This window comes from Magnolia sinica, chromosome 10 (assembly GCF_029962835.1).
Source record: "Magnolia sinica isolate HGM2019 chromosome 10, MsV1, whole genome shotgun sequence".
Lineage (NCBI taxonomy): Eukaryota > Viridiplantae > Streptophyta > Magnoliopsida > Magnoliales > Magnoliaceae > Magnolia > Magnolia sinica.
This window is the reverse complement of record NC_080582.1, coordinates 68,184,571-68,199,314: the sequence shown is the minus strand read 5'-3', so window position 1 is coordinate 68,199,314 and position 14,744 is coordinate 68,184,571.

Here is a 14,744-nt window from a genome sequence, read left to right as displayed (position 1 = left end):
AATTAGACATACAATGGCAGTCATATTCATGTCAAGGGTAGCAAGCTTGTGTTTGCAACGTGTCATCTACATGATATGACCTGTCTTATATTCGGTTCAGATGTCCCACAGGCGGTTGGTATCTGTCACCACACGGAAACTTGGGGCCAGAAATCCTCCAGATAATGAGAGAGGATCTGGTACAGCCTCATTAATGTTCACTTACGTATGAAACCATGCACGTTGTCGGCATCATCGTAGGGAGCGGATGTCTCACCAAGACGGTGCGGCCCTTATTGTCGCCTGTGCGCCCCACCTCGATGTATGTGTTTTATATCAGCCATCCATCCGTTCTGTAAGATCATTAAGGCATGAGCCCAAGAAGGAAGCAGATTCAATTCTCAGGTGGACCATATTATAGGAAACAAGGGTGATTAGATATCCGACCATTAAAAATTTCCTTAGACCCACCGTAACGTGTATGTAACACTTATTAGCCATCCAACCTGTTTATAAGGACACGTAAATATAAATGAAGGTAAAAATAAAATATCACCTTAATCTAAAGCTTTTGTGGCCCATTAATGGTCCATCACCACTATTTCTGATGTTATATGGTCCATTTGAGATTTGGAAATGCTTCATTTTTAGGGCTCATCACTATAAAATACATGCATCAAGGTGGGCCCCACAGTAAGGATCGCTTCGCCGGAAATCCGCTTTCATCATCGTAAAGATCACCTGACATAGAAATCGATCAGCCCGATAGAAGCACTAGAAATCAACGAACAGATTGAGATTTTGACCCAATAGGCAGCTTTGGCCTACCTAATGAATGGATCAGGTGAGATGATGTCATGGTGGTCATGACCATCTGCACATATTAGATGCTGCCCTGCACGTGTGACGTGTGATGGACCATGGTTGGTTTAGATGGTCCCATTATGGATGTACGTATCATACCCAAAAAAATCTCCTCAGTTTGTCAACCCTAACTACATGGCTAAGATGAAATACACGTACAAGATTCGATGGCTGAGATATTCCAATCTGGGTGATTTTGGGGCATGGTCCATCCAAGATGGGGCCACCAGATCAAATTGCTTGCATAAACCAACCATGGCCCAAAACCTAAAACCAGGCGTTGAAGTTTTCCCTGTCGAGAATACACGTGCACACACGTGTACATACGAAGAGCTTTATTAAGCTCACACGCTTGAACAAGGCTATTAATGCACACGCCAGAACATTTGCTACCATGGCTGACAGGTGCAATATTCAAGCCATTGATGAGGGTTCTAACCATGCAGATTTTCTCTCCCAGAGATGAAATCTCGTCCATTGGGAATGCCGGCCACAATGTCGTAAATTTATTTTATAAACATCTGACAACTAACTGACCTGATTCTTGGGTGATGCGAATTTCCTGTCAAAGCATTTGGAAGGAAGGTGCTGTGAGCTGGGATCTAGGTGGGGCCCAGGTGATGTTTGTGAGAAATCTACTCTGTCCATTCATTTTTTGAGCTCATTTTAGGTTTGGAGAATAAAAATGAACCGGATCCGATACTAAAGCTAGCCGTAAACGTGAGCATGAAACCTCCACAGTTGAAATATTGGCAGGGCCATGGAAGTTTTGAATCGGCAAATATTTATGTTTTAATTTAATCCCGTAGAAATGACGTTATCAACGGTCTGAATGACATGTAAACATCTAGAGAGGTTTCAACGGTAGGAATTTCCCTACTCACCTTTTTTTTTTTCATTGCGGCCCACTTGAGTCTTAGATCCTGTTAAAATTTGGTTTCAAATTCTAAAGTGAGCACAAAAAACGAATAAACGGAGTGGATTCTCACAAACATCACAGTGGCCCCACCTAGGTTTCGAGGCTTTTGCCGGATATCCGCGTTCATTCTCCGGAAGGCGCATCACCTAAACCGCGGTAGACCGCCCGATGAATTGATTGGACGCCGGTTGGCTGGGCAGGCATTTGGCAGTAACTTCCTGCATTTAAGGAAACAAGGTAGGGCCACCTGGTGGTTTGTTCAGGGCCTGTTTGGCAGTGGGATTAGAAGGGATTAGGTGGGATGGGATTGGTCCTTACTCTTGCTCGGAAGGTTGACTCTCAGTAGTTTCAACTTTCGGTAAGGGTTCGAGTACCCATAGGTGGTGAAATTCCACTAGTGTGGGGTGTGTGCGTGTGTTAAGTGTGTGTGGGATGGGATTCATCTGGTCCTATGCCGATTTCACCGTGTTTGGGAAGAATGAAAAAGCTTGGCATTAGATTAGATGGAATAGCATTGGTCCCATGTCAATTTCACCTAATGTTAACAAGTTGTGTAAGTCCCACCATGATGTGTGGGCTAGATCCACACTATCGACCCATTTTTTGAGATTATTTTAGAGCATGGGCTAAAAAATCAGATAAATCTAAAGCTCAAGTGGACCCCATCAGAGAAAGCCATGGGGATTGATTAGTTACCGTTGAAAACTTCTTTGGAGCCACATAAGTTTTGGATCTATCTTATTTTTAGGCTAATGTCATAAAATGAGGTTACAAAACAAATGAACGGTTTAGATATAGCACATGTGTGTTATTCTCAATAATTTCAAATGATGGTGGGTATATCCATTCAATATACCACCGCCTTACCAACAAAGCATGGAATTAATCTTATCCCCTGATAACTTTTTTGAATCTCATCTCACCTAATCCCGTCGCCCAAACACGACCTTAATATTTGAGAAATCCTAGCCGTTCATCTGTTTTGTCCGATTTTTTTTAGGACATAGGCAAAACAATTAAGCAGATCCAAAAATTAATTGGGCCGCGTGAAAGGAAAACGTGGGTAGAGAAATGCCCACCGTTCATATGCCATCCATACCGTTCGTAAGGTCATTCCCACTGGGATGAACTGAAAGCACAAAAATTATATCATGATCTAAAACTTTCGTAGCCCACGAATATTTCAATGGTGGACGTTCAATCCTAATTTTTTCCTTCGTGCGGCCCAGTTGGCATTCATATCCGCTTCATTTTTTCGGCCCATATCCTAAAATAATAGAGTAAAATAGATGGACGGTTGGATTTCTCGCAAACATCGCAGTGGGCCCCAGCTAGCTTCCTCTGGCCGGAAGTTCCTGCGAAGTTCCCCGAATTGATTAGATCTCCAACCAACGGCTCTGGCTAGCACACATGAGGCATGAGCATCAGCAACCTTGTACACGTCCGTTAGCTTAGTAAAGATCTAACCATAAATACTCACCAAAGAAGGGACACGTAGATGTGTGGACAGGCTCCTTGCATTGAGAGGGTGCATTGGACACACACAGCGTGGCACGATCTACGTATCTCAGCCGTTGATCGATCGTGCCACGGAGCGTGCATCTAAAGCGTCTCTCTCTTCCTCTCTCTCTCTCCGTCGTGAAGTACGATTACAGGGCAGAAGGCCCATTTATATAGCCTTGCAGAAGCCAATGTCGGCAACAGCAGTCCCTGTATTTGAAGAACGGACAAGATGACTTATAAAACAACCGCAATCAACATCCTCCCTGATTTGTAAGAATTCAAGAGTCATTTTCACCGTCATTTTCGAAATGTGTACCACATTCACCCATATCTGGTGTCCGTGAATGAAGATCCAACCATCCAAAATCTGGGCACTTTGTGAATAGATTGCATCCAGAAAATTGCACTCATTAGACGATCTCAATTGTCCATTTTACTACAATTAATCAGATGGTTAGGATTACTTATTCAGTACGATTTTCGGGCCATGCTCCATCCACCATACTTCCTGCCATTTGCATGGTCTGGATCGGGTTTTGTATGCCACATGCACGGTGGGGCAATCACAACCATGTAAAAAGAGTGACGATGAACTATCAACATACCGACGCGATTTGACCGAATAAATGAAGCTTCATGAGACGCTTATGTGGCACGTGGGTGAGGAACCCACGTGCCAGAAGAGACCGCGTCACGTGCGGCGAAGATGGTGACGTGGACAGCTAAACTCGGAGAGCACTGATTAGGTACAACCCACGCTTGTTCTGAGCTCGAGACAGGCAGGGATTCGATGTGCCGCCGTGATTTATTTATTTCATCCACACCGTCCATTCATTTTCCATATAATTTTAGATTATGATCCTTAAAATAAGAAAGATACAAGGCTCAAGTGGACCACAGTGGGAATTAAATTACAACCGTTGAAAATTTGTTGAGGACCACTGAAGTTTTGGATTGAGATGATATTTGTTTTTTCACTTCATCCAGGTGTATATGACCATATACACATGTTGGATGGCAAATAAACAACACGGTGGGCCCTAAGATGGTTTCAATGGTGGGACGTCCTTAGCACCACTGCCTCCTGTGATGTGGTCCACTTGAGCCTTGGATCAGCCTTATGTTTGAATTAACAACTTAAAATAATATTAAAAAAATAGATGGACGGTGTGGATAAAAGCCATAAATAATAGTGGCCCCTCAGTGGGCCCCAAGAGCCTCCGTCCGTCCCGAGCATGTAACAGAGGGGGGTAGTACCTAATCCGCGCCGTGAGAGGCAGGTAAGTAGTCGACGTGTTCTAGCGTGCCATTGCTTGTCATGGCCGCCTCTTCGGTTGTGATAAAGGACTCTCGTTGTTGTGGATGAGTTGGCACGCGCGACTCCCGAGTGTTACCACAACCGTGTTTCCTTGCCCGGTAAGGCTCGGCCACGCTTGGTGGGCCACGTGCATCTTTACAGGACAGACGATACATGAGCCTTACACCTGTACGCTACACGCGCTCGCCTCACTGAATTTTTATTTTTATTTTTTTTATTTTTTAAATGGCTGATTTTCAACTGTCGCTGTGCATGCACGCGGCGTTCAATTGATGGCACGCATTACCAGGCGGGACTTACCAGCCACATGTTTTCTGCCACTCCACCCTCAGCTATGTCAGTCACGGAGGCGGTTTGGCTAGTGACTCCAGCACCAGCCAGCTACCTGGTCTCAAAGCTGTGGGCCTAATACGATGGAAACGGATTCGCTACTCCGCCTGCCACCAGCCCCGTGGCCGGTGGTCGGTGCTCCGTGGGCATTACACCATGATGTGTTTGTTTCATCCATTTTTAGAGATCATTGCTTGATCCCGAAAGTGAGAGGGATATAGATCTCGGTGCTATGTGGGCCCCACCATGATGTATATGTTCCATCCATGCCACCGTAAAATGATCTCTAAAAATAGATGGATGGCATGGATGGAACATATACATCATGGTGGATATCCATCTATTTTTAAGGATCATTTTAGGGCTTTGTTTCAAAAATTAGAGGGATATAAATCTCAGGTGGACCACACCGCAGGAAAACAATAGTGATTGGATATCCACCATTAAAATCCTCCTAAGGCCCACTGTACTGTTTATTTGATATCCAATCTGTTGATTAGGTCACATAGACCCAGTTGAAGGGAAAAGGTAAAGATCAGCTCGATCCAAAACTTCTATGGCCTCCAAAAAGTTTTTAATGGTCAACATTCATTCAACACCGTTTCCTATAATGTGGTCCACTTAAGATTGGAATATACCTCATTTTGAGTCTCATACCATAAAATGATCTAGAAAAATAGATAAATGGCATGGATCAAACACATACATAATGGCGGGGCCCACAGCGCACCGACCACCAACCACCGGATGGGATCCCAAAAATGAGAGGGATATAAATCTCAAGTAGACCATACTATAGGAAAAAAAAAAAAAATAGTGATTGGATATCCACTATTAAAATCCTCCTAAGGCCCATTGTACTGTTTATTTGACATCCAATCTGTTAATTAGGTCATTCAGACTCAAATGAAGGTAAAAAACAAAGATCAGCTTGATCAAAAACTTTTATGGCCCCCAAAAAGTCTTTAATGGTCGACGTATTCAACACTGTTTCATGTAATGTGGTCCATTTAAGATTGGGATATACCTAATTTTTGTTCTCATACCATAAAATGATCTATAAAAATAGATGGATGGCATGGATGAAGCACATACATCATGGTGGGGCCCAAAGAGCACTGAACACTAGCCATTAGCTGGTGGCAGGGGGAATAGCCGATCTGTTCCCGTTCAGTAGCGAATCTGAGTTTTTTACTACTATATACCTCACTTTGAAGCCACGTACCTTATTAAGCCCTTCAAAATTTACCTTCATATACTACTCCCTTGCTGTACGGATACACATTTATTAGATCAAAATGCCCCTGCTTTATTCCCTATGGCTACGGATTATAACCGTAGCCATTGAAATTGACCACAAAGTGAATAAGATTGACCGTGAAGTAAATGAAATTGACTAAAGTAGCTTATCCTACCCCAAAATCATATATGGTACGTCACATAACTCATTTTGGTTTGGGAGATATGCTTGTTATATGAATAAAGAAAGAAATGAATAAAAAGAGAGAAAAATATTTTCATATGCTTATATATACATATTTACATAAATATGTATTAGAGAAAAATGTAAGGGGAAAAAATTTCTCCTTTAAAAAAAAAATAAAAATATATGGACAGACTACCGCGACACTACTGCCGCATATAACAGGAAGTCGATTGGCTGGTGCAAGTTCCATGGGTCTTATCATGAGGTATGTGTTATATCTAAACCCTCCATCCATTTGGTGAGCTCGATCGTATTAAGGCTTAAAACGAAAAATAAGACAGATCTAAGTATCAAGTGGACCACACTGTAAAAAGCCGTGGGGGATTGAACGTCTACCATTGAAACTCTTTTAGGGGTCACAAAAGTTTTGGATTAATATGAAATTTGTTTTTCCTTTTCATCCAGTATTTGTAACCTTATGAATAGATTGGATGGAAAATAAACGTTATGGTGGGCCCTATGAAATTTTAAACAGTGAAAATCAATTTCCCCGTTGCTATGTGGTGTGGTCCAGTTGATCTTTGAATATGATTCTTATATATATATATATATATATATATATATATATATATATAATGCTCTGAAATGATCGCGAAGTGATTGAAATTGACTGCGAAGTGACTAAAATTGACCACGAAGTGAATGAAATTTACCGCAAAAAAATTGAAGTTCACTACAAAGTGAATGAAATTCATCGTGAAGTGATTGAAATTAACCACGAAGTGAATGAAATTCATTGTGAAGTGATTTAAATTGACTGTGAAGTGAATGAAATTCGCTGCGAATTGATTGAAATTCACCGCGAAGTGATTGAAATTGACCGCGAACATCGTGAAATTGACCGGCGACGAAGTGAAATTGACCGATAACTACTTGCAATTAACGTCTTCAACTAAGTTAAATTAACCGCAAACTAAGATAAATTGACTGTAAACATCGTGAAATTGACCGCGAACTTAGTGAAATTGACGGTGAACATCGTGAAGCTGACGATAACGGAGTGAAGTTGACCGAGAACTCGCTTAAGTTAGTGAAATTGACCGAGGATTGACTGAGACTGTGAACTGAGTTAAATTGACCGCGAACTGAGTGAAATAGACCGGTAAGTGACTGAAATTGATCGAGAACTCGCTCATGAAGTTGTTAACCAATTTCCGCAAGTTCTCGGTCAACATGATGTCAATTTGAAGTAGTTATCGGTTAATTTGACTCAGTTCTCGATCAATTTCACACGGTTCACTATCAAGATGTCAATTTCAAGCAGTCCTCGGTCAATTTCACTTAGGCTGCGGTCAATTTAACTTTGTTCATGGTGAAGTTCACTTACTTCGTGGTGAATTTCATTCACTTCACGGTCAAGTTCACTCACTTCGCGGTTAAGTTCACTCACTTCATGGTGAATTTTATTCACTCCGTGGTCAAGTTCATTCACTTCGTGGTGAATTTCATTCACTTCACGATCAATTTAACTTTGTTTGTGGTGAAGTTCGCGGTGAGAATTTTTCCAATTCATGTGATGGACCTTAATGGGTTATATAATTGACTAGGAGGAATGTTAATATTTCGTAGCCAGAATTCTTCCCCTTACCTTTGTGTAATCTATCCCACCCTGATAAGGTCGATGAAGGCCAATGCTGGAAAGCACCACCCTGTAGTGGAACTCATCACCAATTTCGACCCCGAGCATGCTTCTGAAGATTGGCTTGCCAATGTTCGCATACTTGTTCACTTCTTTGAGAAGCGTACTAGTAGCTAGGTCGATTTGCCTAATGGCCTTCTATTGTCCTCTCTTTGCTTCCCTTGTCACCGCGAATCAAATGAAATTCACCGCGAAGTGAGTGAAATTCACCGTGAAGTGAATGAAGTGAGTGAAATTCACAGTGAAGTGAATGGAATTGACCTCGAGCTGATTGAAATTGACCGTGAAGTGAATGAAATTCACCGCGAATTGATTGAAATTGACTGTAAAGTGAATGAAATTGACTGCGAAGTGAATGAAGTGAATGAAATTGACCTATAAAGTGAATGAAATCATCACCGTGAATGAAGTTAATGAAATTCACCCTTTGTGTGCCCCACCTGAATCATGAATGGGCCTGATGTTTGGGCTTCCAACGTAATTTTGATGTGGTATCTAATTGTTGGAGTGATTTTCATATAATCATCACCGTTGGTGTTGAAAAAAAAAAGAGTGGATGTCTCTCCCAAATATTTCTTTTGGTGTGGCTCACCTCAGTCAAATTTTTTGGCCTATGATTAATGTGGGATCACACATCTAATGGTTAGAGTGGATTTTACATACACACCATGTGTAAGACCCATATCCTAGCTCGTACTGTTCCCTAGGCTTCCGCGGTCATCCCGGTTGAATTTCGGTGACCCGCGATCGGTTATCGGTATTTGCGCACGACCCTAAGATGTATCCTGTATATCTGAGTCGGCTCAACCCGAGACTTGTACCAGTGTGACCGCACCGTCGTCGCAGTTCTGATACTGCGTCTTGCGCACTGATGCGATACCCTGGCCAGGAGATGTGGACCCGCATTCAGTTCGAGAAAAACACCGTGCGTTGCAATTTTCAAGAGAATCTCTACCCTAAACGTCACATCAATATATCAATCAAAGTCTAAGTACACAACCTTACCTAGCCATCCCTTTTTCACCAACAAGGCATGGTACCCATTCCTTTTTCACCCAAAAGTCAACAAGCACAATGCTCTCTCATCCCATCACCCCATCCATCACCACTCCTCTTTCTCTCATTTTTTTCACTCCATCCCAAGCAACTCCCATGGGAGTGGACATCCAAGCTCTCCATGGGAGAGAAGATAGGTGTGGCCCACCTTCCTACCACCCAATCCCACCCTCAAAAATCAATCTTAACCATTGAAATGCATTCTTTGGAGCTAAAGAAGATCAAAGGTGGATGCTTCTCTCTCTCTCTCTCACATTTTTGTGTGATGTGCGGCCCACTCGGATGGACCCCACCTTGATGTATGTTTTATCTAACCGTTGAAGTCATGTGGACCCTACCTCATGGTGGTGGAAAACACAAGTATCAGATTGATTCAATTCAGGTGGGCCACGTCCATGTGGGACCCACCTTGAAGAACATTCAAACCGTCCAGCGTCAAGGGACGCTGGACGTGTTTTGTGAAGTGGGAACGGACAGTGAGGTGTACTCACGGCAGTTTGATTTTTTTTTTCTTTTGGGTGGGTCACTTATGTAGGCCCACACCTTGATGTATAAGTTTAATCCACGCCGTCCATTCCATTCCCCAGCTCATTTTAGGCGTTGAGCCAAAAAATGATGTTAATTTGATAATCAAGTAGGCCATACCATAGAAAACAGTGATATTGACCGTTAAAGGCTGTTAGGACCCACTCTGATGTTTCTATGCACCAAAACACATCGAATATTGGGCTCATTTGGACTGTTTTGAGCCGTAGAGTGCAATGGCTGGGTTGGATTCACCTGATGCGAGCCCCACCTAGGAAAAACCTCAGAAAAATGCAAAATAAAAAAAAAAAGGCAGCGGCCGCTACTGACCGTTAGACGACGCCAGCTGCGTTAGGCCGTGGGTAGGGTCCTAGCCATGGGCCCCATCATGATGTGTGTTGATCATCAACACCATGCATTTGTTGGGTCCCCTTTTGGACAGTGGACCTCCCAAAAATCAGCCGTATGTGGAGTTCGGGTGGCCCACACCACAGGAAATAATGTTGATTGAACGTCTACCACTGGAATCCTTTCTAGGTCACATAAGTTTTAGATCATTATGAAATTTGTTTCTCCCCTTGATTCAGGTCCATGTGACCTTATTAACGGATTGGATGACATATATCATGCAGGTGGGCCACATACGTGGGACCCACCTGATGAACGGACTGGATGGCGTGCTTCACGCAGCTAAGGTTGCTGTAAAGTTGACGTCAGCAATTTCCATGGACCCCCCAAATGTATGGTTTCATCCACGCCAACCATCCATCAGTGGGTTCTACCATGAGATATGCGTTTTATCAGCCGTCCATTTGCCTTGATGATGGGCCAGCTGCAACTGCAACAACCTGCTGCACGTGAAAGCCCCCTCCCAGCCGTCCGTCTATCTGGTGGAACCCACCATAGTATATGTGTTTCATCCGCCATGTTCAGCGCCCCACCATGATGGAAGTGTTCCATCCAAACTGTCCATCCATCTAACGAGTTCATGGCCCCACTTTGATGTATGTGTAACATCCCAACTGTCCAGATGGCTGGACAATGGATTGTTTCAAATAATAATAATAATAGTAATAATAATAATAATAATAATAATAATAATAATAATAGAATATTTAAAATATAATAAATAGTATAATATAAAATAATATATTTATATTAAGAGAGAGGGAAATGCGGTGGCCCACCTGTGCGAGATCCACCGCTGACGCATGTGTTGTATCCACACCGTCCACTTCTAGACGGTGTTGGATGGGCCACACGGGATGTATGTGTTGTAAATTTGCACAGTCCAACGTTTCTGGACGGTGGGACCTGCTTTGATGGATGTATTCTCCACGTCGTCCATCTGCTTCCCTGTGTGGGGCCCTTTGTTATATGTGTAATGTCCAAACCGTCCATCCACCAGCTCGAGAGTTGCTGGATTGATGGCAGCAAGTCCTGTGGGCCCCACTAAGGTATGTGTTATATCTAACCATCCATCCTTTTGACAACTCGCCTTAAGGCTTGAGACAAAAAAAAATGAGGCAGACCTTGGTATCAGGTGGACCACACTACAGTAAACCGTGGGGATTAAAAGTCTACCATTGAAACTCCTTTTGAGTTACAAAAGTTTTGAACCAATATGAGATTTGTTTCTCCTCACTGTTCAGGTCATCGTGACCTTATGAACAATCTAGATGCGAAATAAATTCCATGTGGGCCCTCTAAATTTTAATAGTGTCAATCATAGTCACCACCGCCATTTGTGGTATGGTCCAGTTGATCCTTTGGATATGATTCATATTTTTTTTATTTTTTTTCATATAAGTTCTTTAATGATTTCTAACAATGGATGGATGATTTTGAATCGACCCATTTGATGTATTTGGGGCCCACTTGATGAGGCCCGATTCGATGAATTTGAGTCGGCCCGTTGACTTGGCTCATTTATATCGACCCAATTGACTTGGCCCATTTGAGTCAGCCCATTGACTTGGCTCATTTGTATCGACCCAATTGACTTGGCCCATTTGAGTCAGCCCATTGACTCGACTCATTTGTATCGGCCTAATTGACATGCCCCATTGAGTCGCCCCATTGACTCGACCCATATGTATCAGCCCATTTGATTGGCCCAATTGATTTGGCCCCTTTGTACTGGCCCATTTGATTCGACCCATTGATACAACCCGATGTTATGTGCATTGGCCCATGGGCGTGGCCCAATGTGATGCACATGTGGCTCATGAGTGAGGCCAATGGCGATGTATGTTAAGCCCTTGTGTGGGGCCATGGGCCCACTAAATGTATGGCTCTATGTGGACCACTCCTTGGGAGCAATGTTGGTTGAATGTCCATGTTGATGGGCAATGATGGTTAAATGTCCACATTATGACCTTTCCTTAGGCCTTGCTCGGCCGATTATCGTGACCGATTGTCGATTCCGATTGATGTGGCCTATTTAGTGATTCTGATTATCGATCGATTCTGATTGTCGTGGCTAATTGCCGATTAGTGATCGAGGCCGATTATCGTGACCGATTACCGATTATGATTTGTCGTGGCCGATTGCCGATTATTGATCGAGGTCGATTATCGATTCTGATTTGTCATGGCCATTTGCCGATTATCGATCGAGGCCGATTAGCGATTATGATTTGTCGTGGTCGATTGCCAATTATCGATCGAGGTCGATTATCGATTCTGATTTGTCGTGGTCGTTTGTCGATTATTGATCGAGGCGATTATCAATTCTAATTTGTCGTGGCTGATTGTAGATCATCGATTAAGGTCGATTGTCGATTCTGATTTGTCATGGCCGTTTACCGATTATCGATTGAGGTCGATTATCAATTCTGACTTGTTGTGATCGATTGCCGATTATCAATCGAGGCTAATTACCAATTATGATTTGTCGTGGCCGATTGCCGATTATCGCTCGAGGCCAATTACCGATTCTGATTGTTGTGACCGATAGTCGATTTTGATTGTCGGGGCCCAATGTGATGTATATGTGGCCTGTATTTGAGGCCCGACGTGATGTGTATTCAGCCCGTGTCTAAGGCTCAATGTGATGTATATGAGGTCTATGTGATGAGCCCATTGCAATGCATTTGAGGGTCAAGTGATGAAGTCCATTGTGATATATATGAGGCCCATGTGAGAGACTCATCGTAATGTGTATTAAGCTCTTGAGTGAGGCCCATGGAGCGTACAGTAGTCTTCTGGAGCTTTGATTTTAACATATGTATTTCCCTTTCAACATTATATTCAAATGTTTATATTAGTGGGTATGTGATGATGATGTTGCATTTATGATTTATGTATACTTGTGGTTATGCTTATTATGAGTTAAATGTACAAAAAAAAAATCTTCTTTGTAAGATCCTAGAATCGGAATCTAACATATAGACGCTAGGAACCGAAAATGGGGTATTACGGAGGCTGTCGGCACTGGATTCGGCGATCAGAATTCCTCTAAATCCGATTGCCGGGTTTGGGGAGTGACACCAAGGTAGGCCCAAAAAAGAGAGAGTCAAAGGTGGCATCCCTCGGACACCATTTTAGGGATCACCAACCCTTGGTTTTTTATGGGCCCACCTTGATGTATACATGAGATCGTGTAATTCCACCTTACGCCCATGGAAAAAAAATCATGCTGATCTCTGATTCAGGTGGGCTACACCAAAGGAAACAATTAGGAGAGAGATGTGGTGGTGGATTTCATATAACACATTAGAAGATAAGATGGGCTCCACCTAATGGACAGTAATGGCATCCAAAAAGATCACAAAAGGATTTCCAATTATATTTAAAGTGAATGCTTTTGGGACATTACACGAAACTCTGTTATTAAGGTTGTAACCAATGTTTAAGCAAAGGTTATTTAGGTAATTTCAAATGTAAGCATTTTAGAAATATTTTGGTCACAAATTAGCAACTACCACTTGGCTACATTGGAACCATTAATGCAGCGGGCCCTTCTAGATGCGTGGATGGTCAAATCATTGAGTTGGACTATCCCTAAGTACGGTCCATTTTTCATGGGCCAACATGAAAAAATCACACCTATTATAATAAGATTTCCATCAGATCTCTCATAAAAATGATGGGTTGAATCAAAGCTCCAATGATCAATATGGATATGGGGTCGGATATGGTCCTAAAGAACTATTTATTTATTGGACCCTATCGACAATCAAATCCATTTATTTGTTGGACCCCGTTGGGGTCGGATATGGTCTTAAAGAACTATTTTTATTGTGCAATCCTAATTATATTGGAATGCAAAAGTATAAGGGGGCGTGGGACTACCATTGGACCGGCGGTACTATTGCCACCCGCTGGATAATCCGAGCGGCACTATCGTGGGGCTGGCGGTAGTGCCGCCATGAAAAGGAATGGAAGCGGATTAGCTGGCGTACCACACACCTACTATATGGCTGGTGTATTGACGTCAGCAAGTTCTGTGGGTCTTATCATGTGGTATGTGTTATATCCAAACCATCCATACATTTGGCGAGCTCATGTTAAGGCTTGAGATGAAAAATAATACAGATCTAACTATCAAGTGGACCACACTATAAAAAGTAGTGGGGGATTGAACATCTACCATTGAAACCCTTTTAGGGGTCACAGAAGTTTTGGATCAATATGAAATTTGTTTTTCCTCTTCATCCCGGTCTTTGTGACCTTATGAATAGATTGGATGGAAAATAAATGTTATGATGGGCCCTATGAAAATTTTAACGGTGAAAATCAATATCCCTACCACTATTTGTGGTGCGGTCCACTTGATCTTTGGATATATATATATATATATATATTTGGATAATGCTTTAAAATGATCTCGAAATATAGATGAACGATGTGGATATAATAAGTACATAAATGTGGGGCCCATTTGTACAACTCGGAGCTCGAGGAGCATCAGCCCTCATCTTCACACACCAGGGAATGGTAGGGGTATTTTGGTTAGCTAAAAGTGCATCGTGTAGTAGGGGATTAGTTTGGTAAGATAAGTTTAGACAGGCGTAATAAGGTAGGTGGCTTAAAAATGAGGCATACGGTGAGAAAAAGCTCAACAAATATGAAATGACGTCACCAGTTTTTGTAGACCTCACCATGGTGTATGTGTTGTATC